Source organism: Podarcis muralis, chromosome 7, assembly GCF_964188315.1.
Source record: "Podarcis muralis chromosome 7, rPodMur119.hap1.1, whole genome shotgun sequence".
Classification (NCBI taxonomy): Eukaryota; Metazoa; Chordata; class Lepidosauria; order Squamata; family Lacertidae; genus Podarcis; species Podarcis muralis.
In genome coordinates this window covers 50,361,650-50,382,078 of record NC_135661.1, presented here as the reverse complement: position 1 = coordinate 50,382,078, position 20,429 = coordinate 50,361,650, and positions in this window count along the sequence as shown.

Genomic DNA, 20,429 nt, shown 5'->3' with positions numbered 1-20,429 from the left:
TTCATGTTATTCTTATCTCCTCTATTATCTGGCAAAGCAAGATTCATTCTCAAGACAACATGTTGAAAGGCAGTGTGGTGCAGTGTCAGATTAGGAAACCCAGGTTCAACCCCCTACTCAGCCATGAAATTCCTTGAGTGGGTGAGTTTGGGTCAATTACCATCTCTCAGTTTAACCAACCTTGGAGGGTTGTTGTGAGGATTTTTTAAAAAGGGGGTCGGGGAAGAACTGTAGTCACCACCTTGAGCATTTTAGAGGAAACATTGGAAATAAACATCATTTTTGTTTCTAAAAAATTAAAAAAAGCAGCTCGCAATGGTTCCTGCCTCAATAGGTCCCTGATGGGCTGTGAGTTTCCTACTGTGTTAGTCAGAATGAATGAAATGAAAGGCTCTGAAGACTAATACAGCATGTGAGGATTTTTCCTCACTGCAAATGACATTTTCACAATATGCCGATGTGACAGTAATTTTCATCCCTCTCCCATTAAAAAAACAAAGAGACACAAGTCTAATGGAAATGTCACTTTAGGAAGTTTGTTTGTTTTGCAGCAAGTTGCAGAGAGGAGGTTAAATTTAATTCTCTTTGTGGGGTAGCTCTTCTTTGAAAGACAGCATTTGGAAATGAAGAAGGAGAGTGTTTAGCCTGCGTGGGGGAAGGGGATGCCTTAGTGACACTGAATCGCTTCTCTCCATGACAGTAATCTCAAATATATATATATATATATATAATTTGCAAGCAATGCCATTATGGAATTTGGCTTGTGCCAACCTCACAGTTATCTTTTACTTTACTCTGAGAAATAAATTAAACTGAGCAAGCTCCAATTGCAGATACGTTCGTCTCCATCTGTTTTCTTATAAATGAAAAATATTGTAAAATTGCTTTCCTTAAACTATTGCACCGGTGAATCAGGAATTATAAACTCACAGTCAAAGAGAGGATGCCAGAGCATTTTTGGTAAAGTGCCAAAGATGTTTAAGCTTTTTTTTCCATTAAAAAAAAAACACTCTGGAAATAACTGCAGTAAACTGATGACTGCTAAGGTTAAACAGTCATCGAGTTAAGTTAAATTCAATTTAGCTTAAATATTTTATTAGAAAGGAAAGCAGGCATAAGTGCAGAAGACCAAAATCTTTATTTCTTAATTAGCTTCTTTGCCTTATTTCCCCATGAATGTTAGGATGGGGTGGGAAACAATAAGGTCATTTTAAATTTTTGGTAAAACATCAACACTGGAGTGTGGTATAAAATGCATTTCACAGTAGGAGGGGAACTTGAGTCTCCATGTCCCTGAGATTAATGCAGAGGCTTAAGAATACAAATCTCTATTGTCTGAGAGTGAAAATATTTAGCAAACGCATGCGTCAAGGGACAGATAGGTTACCTGGTCAGCAATATCCAAGTTGGCTTGTGTTACTACTTATGGGAATATACATGCAATAGCTTTAGCAGGACAAACTACTTGCCAATGAATTAACCTACAAACATAAAATCTCTGCTTAGAAAGAGGGGAATTCTCAAAGACATTGCATTACAAGGTTATACCAATATGATGCAGCAATTAGAGTGATGTGCTAAGACTAAGGAGACCCAGGTTCAAATCCACACTCAACCATGAAGCTCAGTGAGCAACCCTGAGACAATCATTGTCTCTCAGCATAACGTACTTCACAGGATTGTCCCTCTCATGTAATGCAGAAAGGAGGGGGAGAGAAAAAGACAGAAGCTGGAAAGCGGTCTGGTGCATGTTTACTCAGAAGCAAATCTAATACAGCCTTGCCTGCACATGGAGAAAGTGTGCCTAGGCTCACTTGAACTCAACAAGGCTTGCATGCATAGGGTCAGGCTGCACAAGCTACGGTGAATTGTTAGTTTAATTAATTCTGAAACATTTCCCACAAAACATCCCAAAGTGATAAACACACACATTTCAAGTCCAGTATAGAGTGGGGTAGAAAACTCCACTTAAAATGAGGATTGTTTGGAAAAGGAAGATCTTTAATAGGCACCAAAAATATAATCAAGACAGTGCCTGTCTCATATTTAAGGTGAGGAAGTTCCAAATTGTAGGTGTCCTAATAAGGTGTTTTGGTGCTTAAGCTTCCATTCATGGTGTTGGCTCCTGGGAGAGCAGAGGTCAAGTCCCTTCTAAACCGTTAAGCTTTTTGGTGGCCAGTCACTCTCTCTCAGCTTAACCTACCTCATAGGGTTGTTGTGGAGGTAAAATAAGGCGGGAAGGGGTGAGAATAGATTACTTTTTTCACAAATCAACTTGCAGCAGGGGGAGAATGGTCCTCCTTGGGGCAGCAAGGAAGGTGTTAGCTGGTTGGTGCAAGTGCACCCATGGGTGCTGGTTTGGTATCCCTAGGCTCTTAGGGCTGCCATACATCCAGGTTTTTCCAAACATTACTGGGATTTCAAAGGCGTAATTGACGTCTGGGGGAAATTTCCGAAAGGCAGTGCTTTGTCATAGATCTTAGGCAAGTCAATCAGAAAATTGTGGGTCAACAATTTCAGTGGTTTCATAAAAATAAAAAAATAAAAAGGTCGTTGTGGGTGTCCTGGTTTTTACTTTTTGAAATATGGCAACCCTACCCTAGTCATCAGTGCATCCATTGGAGCAGTTTGACCTGGCAGTTGTACTTTGCAAGTGGTGTTCTGTCACTTTCTGTATGGAGTCTGTACTATCGTAGATTATTTTTGGGTACCAGGCTTTCTTTGTTGACCTGTTTTTTTGGTCTACTTCATTGGCTGGGTATTGTGATTTAAGAATTGCCTCTTTGTTTATGCTGCAGCAGACTATCATGGCTCCCCCTCTGTAAGATGGAAGCATTAATAAAGTGCATCAAGCCTTGGAGGTATAAAAGGGAGCCTGGGAAAGGCAGTATTATAGGTACTACTTCCTACATCTCTGTAATAAGGAGGAGATCTAAACTGGCAAATTATATATTTGTTAATTTAGCCTCAGTCAGAATATAATTACCTACCAAAGATTAGCAGGTCTGAGATCCCTCAGGCTGATTCTGCACAGCCATTGCCTCCAGCCGTTGCCTCCAGCCTCCAGGATACCCAGTTTGGAACAAATTGAAACATTATTTGGAGGCCAAGCCTTCCAGGCTTCCCATGGGATTCCCAGTAAACATTTTGCATCCTCTGTGTCCAACCAGCCAGAAAGGGCTACTTAATTATCTCAAATGACATTCATTAATGAGTGGACCTTGCCCTGATCTTGAGTGATTCCGTGATATTCACAACAGAACTTGTTTTGCTTTTCTCTTTGGTCAGAAGTCTTACAAAGGGACCAACATTTCAGACAAGAGAGACAGATTCACTAAGGTGTGGACATCTACTTGTTGGTGATTTTGAGTGGTTGGGAAACCGTCCAATGGGAATAACAACAACAACCATTTATTAGGAATGGACCCCAATAGTGATTGACCCTTCTCATTTTTCTTAATATGACTGAGAAGCCAGCAATTTCCTTTCTCTATAGATACACCTCCATTACCAGGTCAGAAACTACGGTAATTTTCATTCAGTTCAATGGGTTTGTACCCATTGAGTTCTACTCTGAGCAGAATTGATGGACATGGCTAACTTAGGTCCTTTCCTTTAAGTGGGCCTGCTCTGACTCAAAGACAGCATAATTTCCATGCATAGGTGTACTGATGTTGACCTGGATTTGGCTAGAGCTATATGCATCATTACCTAAAATATACTATGGATTGGATCCAGACTGTTAGTTGACTGTAAGTCCCACTGAACTTAGTAGGACAAGTGAATAATTATGACTATTGTCCACTGATTTCAGTGGACACTAAGTTCAAGTTATAGATGATTTCACAGAAAAATAATTTACTTCTGTTGTCATGTTGATGAGCTTCAAAATGACAAATTATCCTAGGCCAGGCTTCCTCAACCTCGGCTCTCCAGATTTTTTGGCCTACAACTCCCATGATCCCTAGGTAGCAGGACCAGTGGTCAGGGATGATGGGAATTGTATTCTCAAAACATCTGAAGGGCCAAGGCTGAGGAAGCCTGTCCTAGGCTAATCTAAAAGTGCCTCCCATTTTCAACAGTTTTAAAGTACTTGCTCCAAACACACTTGTGTGTTGTTGTGATGCAGTTCGTTTTGTTACCATATCAGTTGTCCCTCAACTTCATTTTCCCCAGACTTTCCAAGATGCCTATTGGATGTGGTTGTCCACATGATTTTGCAGGTGATGCCATGATGTGATGGCATCATGGACAGCCATAAATACATTACATGAACTTATCACAGACAATCAGACTAAGGAGAACTGTGGACAAATGAGGATTACAAGAACAAAAGCAACAAAGAAAAATGAAAATGGCAGCAAGAAATAATAACCAAAGGAACAGAAACTCTCAAAACAACACAAATGTTTGGTGAGCAATAAACACTCACACACACTTCCAATGACTTGGATAATTAATTTAGTGTTCTAAACCTGACAGAACTCCTTCTGGATAAACCCATTTTATTTATTAACTATACTTAGGGTTTGATTTTTTTCTTTACACATTTTCATGGACTTATTCTTACATGTTTGTTACCCCTGTTTTGGATAGCCATGGTGAAACATGTAAAAAATTAATCAATGAAAGAAACCTTGAGGGTTGATGAACTGAATTGCTCTTCTGTGACAATTATCACACAGCTTTAAGAGATGAATGTGTTGCACTTGTTTCTCCTGTATTTCATAATGTGCAAAAGGCCTTTTGCAAAACCAAACGTTCTTACCCAAGATATAATTTCCAAGTGATTTTGCTTTGTACCTGCTTATTTTATCTTGTGAAAAATCTGAAATACTATTTTCTTTAAGATTAGTTGAGTGTATGTTTATTCCCCTTAATAACAGGCACTGTGTGACTGTGTTTTCTTTCACCACCTTGTGTCTGAAGCATTGTGGGCTCACACCATAAAATCACAAGCTACAGACCTAAACTGGAAACTCTCCCTATTTGGGGAAGGAGACACCCTGTGTTCAAGACGATCTCCTTCCCTCTGGCTTTGAAAAAGAATCTCCCAATTTTGCCTTTGTTCTGGTCAGTTTCACCTTCACTTGTGATTTGCGATGCCATAGTATCATCAGTTAAGGAAAACTGGCCCTAGGCTGAGCTGAATGTTTGAGATCAAAGCAAACAGACTGTTTGGTTGCCCCACCTTTGTACCCCATTTCACGTTAATTAGGATAATTTTGCAGTATCTGAGCTGCTGCATAACTTGTATCCAGAGTCTTGAAAAGCCTGGTTCCAAGACCTGAGATCCAAGAGTGGCTTCAGGCATTGTGTAATGTGAGAAAACAGGAAGTGCAAGTACTTTATGCTTCCTGCTCTTCATGTTTCTCCACAACCTAGTAAGAGACACTTTCACATCTCTCTACTCTGTGAGCTGTATGTGTTCCTGTCCTTTCTTAGCAAGATGAGAAGCTACATTGCTGTCAGTGGATGCTGGTCCATTAGGGCATATGGGACACTGCCTAACCAGCCTCAGTCTTGATTCCTCCAAACCACCTGCCTTCTTACTTACAACCAGTCCAGAGGGTGGTCCTGGCTGTCTGCTTCTTCCTCAGACTCAGTTTTGCCACTGCAGAACTCAGTTTTGCATGTATATATTCATAGGTCCATTCTGTCCTATTTGCATGTCAACCTGTGATTGGAGGGAACATTCATATTGTTTTTGTAGATATTTTACCCTAAATTATGTGCTTTTATATGCCTATTATCCTGAAAATATACATTTTCATACTTACTCTACTCAAAAACTGTATTGTGCCATCTCTGCTATATTTTGGCGACCTGCTGAAGACATTCCTCCCTCAAGTTGAGCCTTTTAAGTAAAGATCTTTCCCAGTCTGTGTCTATAACGGAATTGGTTTTATATAGTTTCATCACTTGTGTGTGTTTTGCCCTGGACTGCTTTAGGAGGAAGGGTAGGATGATGATGATGATGACAAAATGAATAAAATACTAACCCAGGAGCACAAATCAGGAGAGTTTGCTTAATAATATGGACCGAATGAAATTATTCAGCATCCCTACTTTAATGTAAGGGAGAAGTATGTCTGCAGTGCTTTCCAAAGTTGCCAAATAAATAAAAAGTTACAAACTGCATTTCTTATGTGATGTAGCACACTACATCTTTGGGGTGGAGGGTGGGGAGGTAAAACAAATGACCCAGAAGAGTCTGCCCAAGCCAAGCCAAATTATCCTACATTATTCTTCTTATTTCTTTTTGATCTTAAACTCCTTTTTATTTATTTAAAGATAATGTTCTCTAGAACTTGTGTTCTTTTGAAAGGGTGAAGAATTTGCATGAACCAATTTCTGTTAGTTCCCTTGAGAATGTTAAAAACTTCAATTAGGTCACTCTGAAGTCTCTTTTCCTGGGAGAAATTCCTTAATCTTCCTTAATAATGTACGTCTTTGAGTGTTGCTGCTGTTCAAGTTGCCTTGCAATTTTCTTCAGAAGTAATTATAAACCAGCTATGATACACTTCATAATAAACCACGACTCTTAAGTATAGTCATTTTTTTTCTGGGTCCTGCAAAGCCAGATGCTCCTGATGCGAAGACATTACATGACATTGTTTTTTTTATGAAGGAATGTGCTGGGAAATGTCAGTACGCCATTCCTTAAGAAGCAGAATGTTCTTCTCTATAACAATATTTTAGTTAGCTATTTACAAAAGTTTCTCTTACCTAATTTATTTGCTAAAAATGGCAGGCAGTTTATAATATGAAAGAACATAAACATGCTAAAATCAACAAAAAGTAACTATGTTTTATAATATTGAATCACAACCGCATCTGAAATCACTATAACAGCAAAAGGCTAGAGGTGGAGAACCTTTGGCTCTCCAGCTGTTGCTGAACTACAACTCCCATCAGCCCCAGCAGGTACAACCAATGGCAGCCCATCCAGTTTTGCAGATTGAGGCAAAATTGGAACATGCTGTTCCCTCCTGCTGCCACTCCTCACCCCTACTGGTATTGCTACTATCTTACCTGTGTTGTGTGGCAGCGGCTGCCACAAAACACCAACAGCAACACTTGTGCCCGCAACAGCAGTTTCCACTAAGATCTCAGGGAAGTCTCACAAGATCTCAGGTGCTCTGTGAGGTCTCTGTGGAAACCGCTGCTGGTGCCACTTCTTAGCTGCAAGCAGAGACAGCGGTGTGGCAGCAGGGGCATGGCAGGCAGTGCCTCTTAGGTTTCCACCGCTTGAGAAAGGCACCTCACCTTCCTCTCCAGTGGGTCAAGCCTGAGTACGGCCAACAGCTAGGGATGGTGGGAGCTGATGCTCAGCAACATTTGGAGGGCCAAAGGTTCCTCACCACTCCTTTAGAGGAAGGCAACCCAGTTTCAGATTGCGGTGGCAGAGGTTGTAAACTATCCACATAGTAGCTGAAAAAGTAGTAGTTTTTCCTTGTCTATAGATTATATGATTATGTTCATTTTGCTCAGAGGGGTCTTTACATATACTGGACCTCAAGGACCCCATCTCCTCACAGGAGCAAGCCCAGACCCTTTGATCTTCATCAGAGGTCCTTCTCCACCTGCCTCATCTAGGGAGGTGCAGAGGGTGACCACACAAGAACAGTCTTTTTCAGTGATAGCTCCCCATCTATGGAAGGTCTCTCCAGTTAAAAAAAAAAATGCCTGATGTCATCGTTGTCAGGTTTAAGGTGTCAGGTGTCAGGTCAAGACATTTTTATTTACCCAGGCTTTTAGTAGGGTAGGGTAGGACTTCTCTGTCTGATTGTATTCCTAGGTGATCATTTTAGGAATTTAGTGCGTACAGTGGTACCTCGGGTTAAGAACTTAATTCGTTCTGGAGCTCCGTTCTTAACCTGAAACTGTTCTTAACCTGAAGCACCACTTTAGCTAATGGGGCCTCCCACTGCCGCCACACCGCCGCCATGCAATTTCTGTTCTCATCCTGAAGCAAAGTTCTTAACCCAAGGTACTATTTCTAGGTTAGCGGAGTCTGTAACCTGAAGCGTCTGTAACCCAAGGTACCTCTGTACATACTTTTAAAATTGACTTTTTATTCTTTTTAGCTGTTTGTTTTTTATTTTGTTATTAAGTTGCTTGGAGACTTTTTGAAAGTAAGCTGACTAACAGATGCAATAAATAAATAAATAAATAAATAAATAAATAAATAAATAAATAAATAAATAAATAAAACACCAGCAACAACTCTCAAAGCAGGTTAACTCTCCAGTTACCTCATCAAGGCCCTCTGCCACTATGAGCTGGGGAGTCTCTCCTCTTAATGAGTGCCAAGTTACCTTGCCAATAGGGATGAGGGAAAAATTCAAATCAGTTCACATTGAAAGGAAAACTCACCAAATTTACACTTCCTGAAACAAGAAACGAATCAAATTACCACTGTACTTCAAAAAAAATTCTTCTCCTAATTTTGCAGTGCATCTCTCCAGCACATTAAAAGGGATAAAAAGGATAAGGTGTGCATATAAATGCATATATTCATAAAAATAACATACAAAAATATTAGGGGGAATCTCTTTGCAAAAATTGTGCATATTGGGCAAAACTGCATCCAAACTTGTTTATATTGGGGAACATTTGCACTAAAAAAGTCTCTAATTTTGCCTTTGTACAGTAGGCTAGTTTCTACACACACATACCTACCCCTCTCTATCGTCCATCCAGACAAGCAAGGAGCCATTATCTGAATTAAAGGATTAATTCCAGCGCAGCAAAACCCTCAAGCAGGGCATGGCCTGTGAGTGCCATAGCCTGGGGAGAGTCCCAAGGGCCATATAGAAAGGCCTGGAGAGCCACATTTGGTCCCCAGACCTGATGTTCTTCACCCCTGTCCCAACATGTTGTTGTTGTTGTTGTTGACGATGATTAAACTGGTATTCTGCCGGGGATACTTAAGGTTCCCAGTATGGGAACAGAACAGTACATTAAGATACAGAAATCAGTATACGAACCATAAATGGGAACCACACATATACTGCCATAAGTTCTGTAATGGAAGAAAGTGGGGAAATAAATGTAAGAAAATGAAATATCAAATATGTTTTTTAAAATCAAGAAATCAGAAATTAAGACAACATAGCAGCAGTCTGTTTCTTAGGATATCGGTCTAGCTGTTACTAACAGCGAGAAACTTTCAAGTTTGGTTTCATGAAATCGCCTGACCTAGAGTCATTCAGCTCTGTGAAACTTTACAATGTCAGTTCTTTCCTACTTCCCTTGAGTGCACGTACAACACTGATGAGTAGAACATCTTCCACGAAATGCCAGAGGTTTACCATGAGTCACCAGGCATCCCACTTGCATCAAAAAAAAATTTATAGAAGCACCCCCAACCCCTGTAATTCTGGGTATTCTCAACGTGTTCTAAGCAGCGATAGATCTAGCTAAGCTTATCAGTTTCATCACCATGCCAAGTGCGAAACCCAACGTACTTGTCTGGATACGGTCCAGAGAGTTGTTTCTGTTGTGATCTTGTTGATTTCACACCCAGCTCAGCTGAAACGAGAGTTCCATCCTTTCTTTAAACGGCTTCTGAAAGTAATAAAGACATGTTGCTTCCTTTCAAGCTGGCTTCTAATTACACCTTGCAACCAAATGTTGGCCTGGTTTCTCTCAAGCTCCCTTATGATGACTATGGTTTTATTATTTCAATTTAAAGGTGCTTCTGTTGTTAATGACTTGGCCAATCTAGATATGTATTTTCTCTATTAAATGAGGCGAGGATCTTTTCTAATCTGAGTTAGCGTGCTCAGTGCATGATCTCTTAGTTGTTTTACAGTGATTGCCATTGTAATTGTCTTTCCAGTTCTCTTTGTGCCTTAAAACAAATCTTCCCAACGGGTTGCCGAGGCTCTCTATATAATTTCATATTGTGGTTAGATGTCCTTTGGTTCATGCAACAAAGGAGTCAGTAGGACTAACAGCTTCTTATGAGTTGCTACAGCCACTGGTGGATGAAGGTGGGGGGGGGAAGCGGTCCACCCCGGGTGCCATCCCGGGGGGGGGGCATTGCGGCCACCCCTACCCTCCTGGGATGCTCGGGACTCACTGCACACCCCCAGGACGTGCGCCGCTCACCATGCCCCCCCGACATGAGTCATGCCCCCACAGGCGGCACGTCACGCACCCTGGGGACATGCGCCAGCCATGCCCCCAGGTGTACGCCGCTCCCGGTGCCAGAGCAGGTAGCTTCGCCACTGGCTACAGCAGCCCAGGAGCTCACAGGGATGTCTTATACAGAGTTAGACTTCTGGTCCAGCTAGTTCAGTACTGTCTACACTTAACAGCAGGAATTGAATAGGATCCAGACATGAACTTATCATAGCCCTACCTGGAGATGCCAGGGATTAAAACTTGGACCTTCTGCACGCAGAGGTGCTCTACCACTGAGCTATGTCCCTTTCCTGGATGATACCCCTGTCCCTTTCTCAGCTTGGACATTGAAAGGAGAAGCAGGAAAGGAGTGCAGTACAGGGAGAGAGAACATGATAGTCTTGTGGAGAAGCTGGTGCAATGTGGGGTGGACGAGGCTATTGTTTGGTGGATTTGTAGTTGGTTGACTGACCGCACCAAAAGGATACTCACTAATTATTTCCTTGTCATCCTGGGGGAAAGTGAAAAGTGGGGTGCCACAAGGTTCTGGCCTGGGACCGTTGTTGTTCAACACCTTTATAAATTACTTGGATTTAGACCTCAAGCTTAACATGAGTCAACAATGTGATGCAGCAGCCCCAAAGCCCTAATGCTATTTTTGGCTGTCCCAAGCAGGATTGCCAGCTTGGCCTTGCGACCATGGGTGCCTGGCGCCATGGGTACCATACACTGTGCATGGCCCTGGTGATGAAATTTGTGGGTGCCAGGCCCCTTCATGGGGAATTTTGTAGGTGCTCAGGCACCCAGAGCCCCAGGGAGTTGGCACCTATGATCCCAAGCAAGGGAAGTAATAGTACCACTCTATTCTGCCTTGGTCAAACCACATCTAGAATCCTGTATGTAGTTCTGGGCACCGCAACTTAAGGATGTTGACAAGCTGGAACATGTGCAAAGCAGGGTGGCCAAAATGATCAAGGGCCTGGATAAGAGGAGACTGAGAGAAGATATGATAACTATTTTCAAATATCTGAAGGGCTGTCACATGGAGCAAGTTTGTTTGTTCTTGCTCCAGAGGCTAGAACCTGAACCAAAGGCTTCAAGTTACAAGAAATGACATTTCTGACAGTAAGAGCTGTTTGACAGTGGAACAGACTTCTACAAGTGGTGGTAGACATGTTTAATTAGGATTTTAAACCCTAATTAAACTGTGCATGGCCCCCATTTGCTTCAAAAACTAGATCCAGGTTGAATTGGCAGCAGATCATCCCCAAATTGGGGAGCACACAGTTGTATTGACAACCTGTTCTTACTGCAGTCAACATGGGAGGAGTAAATTCTAGTATTCATATGAAGCCTAGCTAGGTTGGCTTTCCCTATTAACCTTAACTCAGCATCAAATTGGCTGCCTTTGGCCTTGATATAGACTTCTTTGCTTTCAGCTACAGCTACCAGCCATGATGTCTATACTCTGTTTGAATCTAGGTAAAGGGACCCCTAACCATTAGGTCCAGTCATGGCCGACTCTGGGGTTGCGGTGCTCATCTCGCTTTATTGGCTGAGGGAGCTGGCATACAGCTTCCGGGTCATGTGGCCAGCATGACTAAGCCGCTTCTGGCGAACCAGAGCAGCGCACGGAAACGCCGTTTTCCTTCCCGCCGGAGCAGTACCTATTTATCTACTTGCACTTTGACGTGCTTTTGAACTGCTAGGTTGGCAGGAGCAGGCAGGGACCGAGCAACGGGAGCTCACCCTGTTGTGGGGATTCGAACCGCCGACCTTCTGATCGGCAAGTCCTAGGCTCTGTGGTTTAACCCACAGCACTACCTGCGTCCCTTCTGGTTGAATCTACACACATATAAAAACCGTTCTGAAAATGGTTTTTTGAAAATACATTGAATTTTCCATAAGGCTCGCCATCGCCATCTAGCGTCACATTGTATATTGCAGTTAAAACACACTTGAAACGTTTTGTTTGCAGCTGTATGGCTGGGTCCTCTGATTATCAGCCACTGGAAATTGCAGGTAGGGAGAGTGCAGTTGTCCTGACGTCCTGCTTGCAAGCTTCCCAAAGGCGTCTAGTTGGCAGTTGTGAGAACAGCATGCAGCATCCAGAAGGGCTCTTCTTATTCTTAGCTGTTGGCTTAAAAATATTCAACAGATGCAGCTTGTATTATAGCAAGAGAGGTTGCACTGGTTGAACCAGTTCCTGAAAGGCACCTTAAATGCCCACATACCTGTTTTTAAGTGAAGAACTAGCCTCTCCTCTTGTTATTCATGTACTGCAGGAGAACAAGGGGAGTGCCCATCTGAGCATTGCTCAGGTGTGTGAAGGGGAAACAGAATTCCCATAGCCCAACTTTCTGTCCTTGCGGTCCCCATGCTTTCAAACTTCAGAGGCACATTTGGACCTAAAACTGAGTGCAGTGGAAAACATCCTCTCTGGTAGGGTTGACCCAAGATATTTTGGCACCTAATACAAACCACAAAATGGCCCATACCCCAGCCAAGGAAGAAGGGGGTGAGTGAAGGGAGGAATAAAGAACTACACTGGGGATAATGGTAGGGAGAGACCAGCAGTGCCTCCTATTTGCAAAGAAGCCACAGCAGAGGCAGCATGGCGGGGGGGGGGGGAGGCTGCTGAGGAGGCAGCAGATCTGGCCTTCAAGGAGCATGCCACTGTAGTACATAGCTGTCAATGTTTCCCCCTTTTTTTAAAAGGGAAATTCCCTTATTCCAAATAGGATTCCTCGCAAGAAAAGGGAAAAGTTGACAGCTATGCTGTAGTAGCAGGTGATACATGCCTTGGAGACCAGAACTAGCTGCCTTTGCAGATACTACTGCCAGAGGGAGTCGCTTCACCTTGGTTTATGGGCCCTCCCCTTGGTCACTTCTCTCCCCCTCCCCAATCTTCCAAAGAGACAGAAAGAGAGAGCAGTAGCAGCAGCCCCCCCCCCCAAAAAAAAAGGATTGGGACCAGCAAACAATTCAAAACTTTTGGAAGGGGTGTGAGAGAGACATTGTTCTTCACTTTCTCCTGCAAACCACGATACAAAATGAACCTGTGGGAATTTGCACATCACTAAAGGAAAGTAGTGGGACGTGGGTGGCACTGTGGGTTAAACTACAGAGCCTAGGACTTGCCAATCAGAAGGTTGGCGGTTCGAATCCCCGTGACGGGGTGAGTTCCCGTTGCTCGGTCCCTGCTCCTGCGAACCTAGCAGTTTGAAAGCACGTCAAAGTGCAAGTAGATAAATAGGTATCGCTCCGGCGGGAAGGTAAATGGCGTTTCTGTGCGCTGCTGTGGTTCGCCAGAAGCGGCTCTGGACCTAATGGTCCCTTTACCTTTTTAAAGGAAAGTAACTCCCTCCCAGAGAGAAGTAACTCTCTGAGGTCCCGTTCACACTGGGGAGACAATGGGCAAGCACTGTCACGGCTTATATGCAGTGCTTAGCAAGATTTGGGTGCTTTATAGATGTTTTAAATGATGGAGACAATGAAACCACAGGGCTCTCAAAAAATAATAATAAGGTGGGAGTTACTTTTTTATTTTAACTACCATCTAGCTAAAATGCTATTTTAAGCAGCGTAACCCAAGTTGTTGTTGCTTTAATTTTAATCACAGCAGATTCTCCACTTGAAACAGGAAGAGAGGAAATCCAATAGTTGATAAATGCATACTGTCAGGAAACACAAATCTTTTTAGGAAGTACATCATGTAATTGTGTCTTAGAGCCTCATGACTTTTTAGAGTTCAGGGCTGTAATTCTTGGATGGATAAATCTGCCCAGGCTCAGTATTTGTGTTTCTGGGAGGTGTAGGGTGCCGCAATGGCTAAGAAGCCTATAAGGCCTCACCTAGAACATAAACCCAGACAAGAGGCAAAAGCCAATGCACAGTTTCTGCGGTTGAAGAGCATGGTCTCAGCCATGCCATATATTGAAAGTGCACTTAAAGCACATGGATTCCTCAGAGCTCTACTTTGTTAAAGGTGCTGGGAATTGTAACTTAGAGAAGCCCAGGATTCTTTGCGGGAAGCCGTTATTATTAAAGTGGTATAAATATGCTGTATAGTGTGGAAGTGACCCATGGCAGCACCCAAAGAGCAAGGAAGCTTTGGAATGATATACAAGCTGACGTTTCCAAACGGCAGATGCACATTGGGCAGATTAGAGTATTCTAGACAAGGTATAACTTAAGAAGGCATTTGCCACCATGTCCAGAGATGAATGGCACAGTTGGAGCACTAGACTTAGCTGCATCACTGAAGCCACAACAACAACAAATAATAATAATAATAATAATAATAATAATAATAATAATAATAATATATTATTCTTTTCAATGGGACTTATTCTCAAGTAAATGTGTTTAGAGGTGCTACTATTTTTAATATTGATGCTCTACTATTTTGTTTTACTGTTTTACTGTGTGGTTTATTCATGATTTAATTGTTTCATGACTGTTACATTTTGTTTTTGTAAGCTGCTTTGAGAGCATTTGTTAATATTCCTGTTCAGAAAGCAGCTAGTGCTACCGTAATTCCACAGGGGATGTAGAAAAGGGCATTTAGTTAAGTGCAATGAGCATCTTCTGTAGATGCAATTTAGCAATGCTATGTTTTTTTTCCACCAAAGGGAAGGCCATCGCTCAATGGTAAAATATCTGCTTTGAATGCTGAAGACCCCTTGGTTCAATCTTCAAGATCTTCAAGATAGGGTTGAAGGAGACTAGACAGTGACTGGTGGTAAGTGAAGACAATCTTTAGTTAGACTAACCCAAATGTCTGACTCAGTAGAAGGAGGATTACCCATGTTCAAAGTGTTCTAGGAATAGTTCTGATAAAATCAGAGCATTGGATGGGCACCTGGAGGTAACCTACCGGTAGTTCAATCCCTTGTTCAAAGTAGGAAATTAGAGCTAGACCTTCCCCAACATCTAGCTTTTGCTTGATGACTGCCAGAGAGAAAGGAGCCACAACTCCCCATGGTAATTGGTTGCCACCATAAAGCTTCTCCTGATATTCCACCTTCTTGTAGAGTAAACCCTTAGATCTACTCACACCCTCTGAAGAAAACTTATATGGCAGAAAGGTTACACCCCACAGAAGAGTGCCATTTTTCCACACTCCCTCCCCACCTCGATTCCCGTAGTGTTTCCTGAATGTTTGAGTCCATAGAAATCATTACAAAAATAATTCTATGGAGAGAAAAAATATTGTGTAGCTTTCTAGTAAATTGACTCAGAGACTCACATGAATGTGGACATTATGCAAACCTGGTGCCAGATGTTTATGATAATTTTCCCCACCAAAAAAAGAAAGAAAGAAAACTTTAATGACTATCCCTTACAATTCAATTTGTCTACATTCATCTCAAAATAAAATGGAGTTTTAGTGCAAACAAAAATGTTCTGAGAATGGGCAAACTGCAGAATCACTATGCATCCACTTTCTAAATGGAAACAGTAGACCTGGTTTTTAAATATGCACACACATATATTTCCCTTCCTAGGATGCAAATTGATTTTCCAAAACAACTATGCCAAATCCAGTGTTTACAGTGGGCAATCGGATCAGTTAGTCTGGTCTGGGCAGTAGCATTCCATTGCCTTGAAGCAAACAATGTGCAGCCTGAACTCTAAGTGACCCAGTTGTCTCTACTAATCACTGGCTGATTACTAGCTAATCAGTGTCTTGTTTAGAGCATGGAAGCCAAAAACACTTTGGACTGTGGGCTGCCTTTGGGAAGCGAGACACATTTTTGCAATTTTCATTAGCATGCTGCAATTACACCAGAGGTGGACAAAGAGAACCCAGGGCTGAAATCAAAGCAAACTGTAAAACCCGGAGCTATAAAGGGACTCTGGCAACATATTAGAATGACTATAAACCATCTCAGACTTCTGTTGTTCTAAATATGCTGGACCCCAGACTTCTAAGTCCCCTGGAGGCCTTATTCTTTCCTTCTGTTCAGAACGGTCATCTGAATAGGGCTTTAGAAGGAACACAAATCTTACATCAGCTGGGGCTCTGTCTGAAATGGATCTGTGAGGCTCCTGAAGCCTGGTGCTCTAAGGTCTCCTTTTGGACTGCCCATAGGAAAAACAAGAGAGGAAAGAGTGACAGCGCTAAGAAAAGTAAGATAAGCAGGAAGAAGCAAAAGGAGAAAGGAGGAACAAGCAAGCACACCCTTGCCTCTGACCAAGATGTCGTTCACATATCACTCCCAAAGAATAGGTGGAAGTGACTGCTTCATCTCTCCTTGGCCCTCGGTATCTGCTCAGACAAGGGGCTGTCAACAATACACACACTGCACTCCTCAACTATTAAGAGTGCCTCAAATACTGGAAACCCTACGATCTTTTAATCTTTCCGTTTCCTGGTCAGCACACCCAAGGATACATGCAGATCCAAGAGCTTTGGAGAAAGAGAAGAGGAAGCGTTCCAGCCCCCACAAATCTGTACGTGATAAAGTCAGCGTTGAGAGAGCCAGAACAGGGACATAGGAAGCTGCCTTGTGCTGAGCCAAGCCAAGGGTCCATCTAGCACAGTATTGTCTACAGCTCTTCAGGACGTCAGACATTGCTTTTCTCTGAGCCACAGCTGGAGGTGGCAGGGATTGAACCTGGGACCATCTGCATGCAAAGCAGTGGTGAGTGAGGCCACAGGCAGAAGCAGACAGAGCAACAGATGTAGATTTTACCATTGTGCAGTTTCTATACACAAACACTGCTCTCTTTCCTCCTTCTAAGGGAGCAAGAAGCATAATCAGAAATCAAGGTCACATTCAAGCCAAGCAAAACACTCCAGGAGGGCAAAAAGGAACAGGAGAGAGTGTGGCTTGAAAAGAGGGTGTCTTACCTGGTGAGGGTTTTGAGGGCCACACAGAGGGCCCCATTCAGCCCCCAGCCCTGGGGATCCCCACCCCTGGTCTGGCAGTGGCTCTCCAGGGTCTCAGAAAGGGATGTTTCCATGCCCTACCTGCAGATACTTGGGATTGAACCAGCAACCTTTTGCAGGCAAAGCAAATGCTCTACCATTCCTGTAAAATCTCTTCAGCATCCTTCAGTAACTTTTAATAGCTGCATGGCCACCAGAATTTTGCTTAAACCCAAAATAAATTTTGGAGGTTTTTCCTCAGGAGAAAACATCTGAGAAATTTTGAAGGAAGCCAAAAGGATCAAAGAGAAGCAAGATTTCTCTGGAGAGTTCTGCACATCCCTCGCTGGTTTGAGTTTGAGTTGTTTGTTTTTTGCTTTTGCCTGCTGTGAAATTCAGAGCAAATTTAGAGGTTCTTCCTCATCTGAGAAATGTTGAAAGAAGCAAAATGCCTTGATGAGACCAGTGGGATTTCTTGGAGTCAGGAAGCCTGATTCCCAACAAGGATACATTTGTCACAACCATATAGCCGTCTCTGGGTAAACAGGTGCTAATTAAGTCTGTACCTAGGACTTCAAAAAGCAGTGCTAGCAGCTGGATTATCAGGGGAAAGTAGGGGGACCCTAAATGAACGTCACAATCTCCACCCCTTGACTCCTTCCTATGTTTAGCCAATCATGCTTCTCCATAATGCTTCTGGCAACAGTAGCTATGAAGGCCATCAGAGGCCAGGTCCCCCTCCCACCACCACTTATAAGTCAGGCAGTGGGCAACATCTGCATTTGTCTGAATAAGGCAACTTGAAATCTTGGATGCAACCCCCACAAATACCTTTAAAAATAGGTTCTAAGACCCCAGTTCACCTTCTTCTTGCTACCAACACTACTATTATTATCTACCATTTTGTTCATCTGCTAACCCTTTACAAAAGATCAGGCCATCCCTACCATTAAGTAGAGTCCCGAGTGGTGCAACCTGGACTGCATCCTAGGGCCCTGATGTCCAAGGCCCCACACCCAACCCATCCATCCATCCATCCATCCATCCATCCATCCAGAGAGTTAGAAATGATGACAGCAGTGACAAACAGAGCCCCAAATCAGCAGTTCGGTGTTGGCATGCCAGGGCCCACTAGGGCTGATCCTGCAACATTCTTTGTTTCTTCTTATTTTTTTTAAAAAAACATTTTATAGATTATTGGGGGGCAACTAGACATCTACATGTTTACATTCTTTAGGGATATAGGAAAATTCTGACGAAAACAGAAATTGCAGTTTGTGTGTTTGTCTGATGTCAGGTACTGAAGTCAGCCAAATGAAAACAATCAGTATTCATTCACATCATTGTCATCCCTCTTTTGTTTTGTTTTTTAATTTTTAATTTTATTCTGTTGTTAGTCACATGACACCTAATTATTCATCCTTTGTTACATTGTTTTGACATTTCCTTTACATTGAATTGTAGGGACGCGGGTGGTGCTGTGATCTAAACCACTGAGCCTAGGGCTTGCTGATCGGAAGGTCGGCAGTTCGAATCCCCGCGACGGGGTGAGCTCCCATTGCTCAGTCCCAGCTCCTGCCAACCTAGCAGTTTGAAAGCACGTCAAAGTGCAAGCAGATAAATAGGTACCACTCTGGCGGGAAGGTAAACAGCATTTCCGTGCGCTGCTCTGGTTTTGTCAGAAGCGGCTTAGTTATACTGGTCACATGACTCGGAAAAACTATCTGCGGACAAACATCAGCTCCCTTGGCCAGTAAAGTGAGTTGAGCGCCGCAACTCCAGAGTCGTTTGCGACTGGACTTCACCGTCGGGGGTCTTTCTTCTTTTACATTGAATTAAATGCAACGTGTAGTATTTGGCAGAAACTAGACTGCAGCAGAACAGAAAATGTGCTGATTGTGGTGAATACACGTTGAAATGGAAATCACTGCCTTCTTACATCCCTACTCATTTTATTATGTTCACTTTTAAATATATATTATCCTTTCCTACAACAGCTGCAGAAGCGGACTGCATTTTACTCTTGTAGCCATGAGGATGTGATGATTTAATTGTGTTTAAAATGCAAAACTGCACATATTTAGAGTAAGGTTACAGGACGTCCCAAATTTTCTGGACATTTCCAGGATTTGGCTGTTGGAAACAGTGTCTGGGCGAAAACTGCTTAGATGGCCGGGAAAATCCGGACGTATGGCAACCCATGTCGAAAGTGTAGATTTTGGAGAATTTCCTTAAAAATAGCTCAAAAACTTCTCTTTTTGTGAGATCTTGCAATGAAAGCTCAACAACCTTGGGCAAAACAACTTTTTTCGTCCGGATTTTCACTTTTTGAAATATGGCAACCCTAGTTTAGAGTATTCTTTAAAATATAACAAGAAGTCAGGGAAGGAAAACAGTTTGGGGGGCATTGCTCTGTTGGAGTCGAACATCTCAGGAATGTAGAATCCATTATGAAGCATAAAATGGTTAGCAGGGGGTAGGGAGAGGAAAACTGTTTCACAACAGAAGTAACACAAACAGTTGTCTACAGTGGAAACCCATAAAACTACTTTGTTCAGGGTCTAAAAGTACCTAGCTACAACACTGGAGCCTCAAGTGGAAAAGCTTTTGAGAGGGAGGCAGAGCAGCAGCAACATATTAAAGAGCCTAATTTAGTGGGAGAGGGCTGTAGCCCAGTGAAAGAGCAAGCACTTGGCATTCAGAAGGTCCCAAGTTCAATCCCTGACTTCTCCAGGTAACGCTAGAAGCCCTGGAGAGTCACTGCCAGTCAGTGTAGAGACAGACCTGGGCTGGATGGGGCCAATGCCCTGGCTCTGTAGAAGGCAGCTTCCTATATTCCTAAGGACAGAGTGGTGTGTGCCATTCTGCCTAACCTGCTGCTGTCGGATGCAGTGGAGATGTACATTGCAGGGGGGCACCATCTTGCCCTTCACCGTAGGCTGGCCCTGAGAAAACCACCTCTCCTCCTACTGCCGTTTGGCACAGCAGCGACTGGTTAACAATCCAGCTGCATTGTTCAGGACACATAGCCAAACAAAGAGGAGAGTAAATAGACAAGACTTTTGATCTGCTGGAAGGCAAGGAGACTGAATGTCTGCAGCAGGAGAATTCATTTGACAAATACACCCCAAGCTGCAAATTAAAAGAAAATGGCCACTTGTGTTTTTTCATTGCCACCCCCCCCCCCCCGCCGCCCCGTATCGCCCCATAAAAACTGGGGCATATGCTACACACAAATTTGAGATTATCTGCCACTATTATCTAAAATTAACTGTGGTTTTGTAATGAAAAACATTAAAAGGAGGATCAGATAGTAATGGGGCCTATTTATAATACTTGCTACAGGAAAAAGAGAGAGAATCAGATGTCTGATGCTTTAAATGAAACCAACATGCTCCATGTGGAGCATAACATACTC